The following is a 4,624-nucleotide window of genomic DNA, read 5'->3' as shown; positions in this document are numbered from 1 at the left end:
TCAACCTTTTAAAGTATACTTAGTTTCCAGTTTAAAGACTACAACTCAGGTTTCTAGTATATTCACAAAATTGTACAACCATCACCACTATCTAATTCCAGCACATTTCCATTACCCCCAAAAGAAACCCCATTATCTATTAGCAGTCAATCCTCATTCTCCCTTTCCAACCTCTGGCAAACAATAATCTATCTTTTATCTTTATAGATTTGCCTATTCTCGACATTTCATATAAATGGAATCATAAAATAGGTGGCCTCGTGTGTCTGACTTCTTTCATTTAACATGATGTTTTCAAGGTTCATCCATGTTACATTATATACCAGAACTTCATTCTTTTATATGGTCGAATAATACTCCATTGTATAGGTACCACATTTTGTTTACCTGATCATCATGTGATAGACTTTTGGACTGTTTCCACCTTTTGGCTATCATGAATACTGCTCTATGAACATTCGTGTGTAAGCTTATGTTTCAGGACCTTTTTTTCAGTTCTCTTGGGCATATACTTAGAAATGGAATTGCTGAGTATCATAGTAATATTATGTTTACGTTTTTGAGGAATTATCAATTTGTTTCCAAAGCAGCTACACCACTGTACATTCCTATTAGCAATGGATAAGTTAATTTTATACTTAAAATTTAAGTATAATTTTATACTTAAAATTTCTCTATGTCCTCACCAATGCATATTTTCCGTGTTTTGTTTTTTTCCTTTTTTTTTTTTTTTTTAAAAAAGATGTGAAATGGTATATCATTGTGATTTTGATTTGCATTTCCCTACTGACTAATGATGTTGAGCATTTTTTCATGTGCTTATTGGCCATATGTATCTTCTCTTTGGAGAAATGTCTCTTCAGATCCTTTGTCTACTTTTTAATACTGTCTTTTATTGTTGAGTTGGAAGAGTTCTTTGTACATTCTGGATACACTTCCCTTATCAGATATATAATTTAAATTTTTTTCCCATTCTTTGGGTTGTGTTTTCATTTTCTTTTTTTTGTTGTTGTTGTTTGTTTGTTTCAACTGTCAATTTATTGCAAGATAGCAGAATTAATTACAAATTTAAACTATAACTTGGTCATCTTTAGTCAGGCACCAAATTATATTGAAAGCAAACTGTTTATTCAGAACATGGAACAATTTAAAATGCAGAGCAAGAAGGACAAGAAACATCTCACTGCTCAAATGATTTGTTTAAACTTTCTCACTATATGAAACTCAAGCTCTTCATATTTAGGTAGGATAAACTGTAACTTCAGTAGACCACAAGACAGATTTGGTCACGTAGACTACTTTCTATTCAGTCAGTTAACTGTTTCTAGCTGTCTCCATTGGGATAGATGCATTTACAGAACTGGCCATGCTTGGGCCTTCTTTGCAAGCAACTTTTGGATTTGTAATGCGCTTGGCATTTGTAATGTCTCTTCCTGCTGTGCAGAGATGCTCTGCACCACACACTTCTCTGCCCAGCTTTATCATGTGCTCTTGTTCCTTCCGATGCATCATATTCTGCACAGAGATATGATAGTCCAGGTGATTTTTTACCTCCTTCTAAGCTCTATGCAGCCATTCCCGTTAAGTAACCTTTAAGACCATAGCAATGTTATTTCTCTGGACATCGATAAGGTAATGGCGCTTCTGAGCCAGTGCCTGCTGTGACTTCTCCCAATCAATTGCATCCTGGATGTATTTGACAGAAGCCTGGTTTGCCCCTTCTGGTTGGGCAATTTTTTTGCTCATTGAGTTTATCAGCAAATTCCTCAATAGAAGCACCACCATATTTTTAAATTACATAGACAATCAACTGTATTGTTGATATGGCAGAGGTGGTCTCTGGGGTAATCACATATGTTTCTTTGTATAGAAAATATAAGATAAGCCCAGTTATGAGCACATAGGGTCCTGTTACACTGATTTTAGGATAAAGGAACTGGAAGAATTCCTCAGGCATCAGCTCATGATGAACCTCTCCTCCATATTCAGGAAGAGGTGATACAGGGGCAAGACTTGGCTGCCCGGTGTGAAAAATCCTCGTTGCCTGCAATACCCGTGGACCGAGGGCTGTGTTCCTCAGAGAGGGAGCCGCTGTGGTGGCAGCAGAAAGTACCACCTGGGACAACGTGGTCAGCAACGGTCCACTCGGTGGTCTTGGCATCCCAGTGACCTAGATGGGAGAGTCTGTCAGGGACAGGAGCAAGATGGCCACTCCTCATTTTCTTGATGTTGTCCTTTACATTACTAAAGTTTTTATTCTTAGTGATACATATTTCAACTTCTGATGAAGTCTAATTTATCTATTTTTTCTTTCGTTGTTTCTGCTTCTGGTGACATAACTAAAAAGTATTACTTAATACAAGGCTACAAATCTTTACTCTTGTGTTTCCTTCTAAGAGTTTTATAGTTTTTACTCTTATATTTAGGCCTTTGATCCATTTTGGGTTAATTTTTGTATATGGTGCATACACTAACATTTTAAATTTCCCATGTGTAATCATATACATTATCTACTATCATTTATATAGAGGTAGTACAATTACTAACTTAAGTAATAGAAAATGACAATTTTCAAGTAATCAAGCTTATTAAATAAGCACAGCAAATACAGTTACTCTTAACACAAAATCAGAAATTGTCCTGTCTTGAAGGTAATAAGTGAAAATATAATAACAAACTTCCTTTGTACATTACATTAAACTCAGCAACTTTTCATAATATTTGTTTCATCTTTATCTGCAGATATCCTTCTGTAGTATTATGAGCAGGTAAGAGGAATTTTGATAAACCTATCATACACTATCTAATATTTTCAGAAATATAGCCAATTTTAAATTGCTTTGTTCAAATGAAGTAGAAGTAAGGAGGAAGATTAGAGCTATTTTCTCATGCAATATTTGATAGTGGAAAGTTTATGTGAAGCAGAGTAATGTCAGTGCTGTCAAGTGGTAAAGTCATCTATTTATTAGACTTCCTGAATACCTTTCCTGAACAGACATTTCAACTTGAAAGCAGTTTAACAACAGTATAAACTGTACACCCAGAGAAATGGAACCGAGAGCAGCAGGATTCAAGAAGAGAACAAAGAAACAAAGATCAAGCAGGTTTGCCAAACAGTAGGTCTCTGTGTTTAAAACAACTGGAGAGCTTTGTTAGCAATTCCATTTTAGAAGTTTCCTGTAAACTAAAGATTAAAGTCCAAAGCACAAAGCTCATTTTAGAGATGAAGAAACTGTTAAATTATTGGGTTAAATGTATCACAGTTATAGAATCCTCCATAATTAGCATTGCTTATTTCTCAGTACTATAATTTACATTAATCCTCTATTAAATTCAAGTTCCTGAGGGAAAAAAAAATGACAATAATAAAAAAGGACATTTTCCTAAAGAAGATTTTATTTTAAAAAATTAATGATCAGAATTAGAGCAGAGGGGTTTTACATGGAGATTGAGTAGAACCTATTTTTAGTTTTCAATAAAATTAGAAAGATTGGATATAGGGCATTGGTGGCTCCTGAAATATAGTTTACTTCATGTTTTCAAATGCCCTTTCAGTAACTATGCCTTTCATCCTCAAAAGAAAATTTATTTCAGTAACTAGAGGTGAGCATTTTGAATTGGCATACATACAAAAATCACATGTAGCATTGTGGTTGTTTTTTGAGAACAGTGGCGTCCAATTTTTTTTCACTCTCTAGTTGAATATTAAAAATGTTTTGTTTTCAGAAGATTTTTCCTTTTAAGGTTGACAACAAGTGGACAGCGCTATGGAAGCAAGCCTGCCTTGCTCAGGACAATCATTCTGGGTTCTCTTGCATCATGAAAATTGGTGAGTGCATTTTCCCTTAGAGTCTCTGGAAATTCTTTGGGTGATGCTCACTTGTTTGTGACCTGGGAAAATACTGTGGCTGTGCTTTTCAAATTGGGGTGCCAGTGTAAGTTTTGTGATGGCAGAGACTGTCTTGTTATTGCCATAGCCCTAATGTCTAGAATAGTGCTCAAAAATTATTGAATAAAAGAGAAGAGGTAAAAGGAGGAGGAGAAGGAAGGAAAAGAGGAGGAGGAAGAAAGAAGTATGGACAAAAACAAAGTCTCTGTGCAACCCACAAAATACCAAGTAGCTCCCTCTCCCAGCTAATACTCGTCACTATTGCTTCTTTACCTTTAGAATTTAACCTCATTCTAGTCTGCCCTCCTGATAAATAAATATTGAGATATCCAGTCATAGATTGTCCTTGCATCCTGACAGCGCTCAATCCAGAGTGAGCCCTGCTTCCTTGAACCCTCTCACAAATCACCTAACCACAGCCCAAATCCCGTAATAGGTCCTTTCTAACACCCTCTTACTGAGATGCCCCCTTTGGTCCCCATGGTGCACATTCTCCCTCAGTGCAATGAGTAATAACCTCAACTTGTTCAACTGCAGGTGTGATCTTGGTGGCTTTGGCTGGAGGGCATTGCCATTTTCAAATATATTACTTAATGTAAATTTCATAACAAGGGCATAAACCTGTATTTACAGATAATCTTGAGGTTCCTAAAGGTTAATTTAAATCAGAATTATTGGCAGAAAGAGATAAACCTGGGATTTGAACACGGGCCTTTTGAATGCTTCTCATTACCT

The 4,624-nt window shown here is 35.9% G+C and overlaps 1 pseudogene; it reads right to left on the bottom strand.

Annotated features, from left to right (window-relative positions):
• Window positions 1–1,352: 1,352 nt before the first annotated feature.
• Window positions 1,353–2,161, bottom strand: LOC117022605 (ATP synthase F(0) complex subunit B1, mitochondrial-like; annotated as a pseudogene).
• Between the last annotated feature and the right edge of the window lie 2,463 nt (window positions 2,162–4,624).

The sequence above is a fragment of the Rhinolophus ferrumequinum genome, chromosome 5, assembly GCF_004115265.2.
Source record: "Rhinolophus ferrumequinum isolate MPI-CBG mRhiFer1 chromosome 5, mRhiFer1_v1.p, whole genome shotgun sequence".
Lineage (NCBI taxonomy): Eukaryota > Metazoa > Chordata > Mammalia > Chiroptera > Rhinolophidae > Rhinolophus > Rhinolophus ferrumequinum.
This window is presented reverse-complemented; position numbering and strand designations above follow the sequence as displayed.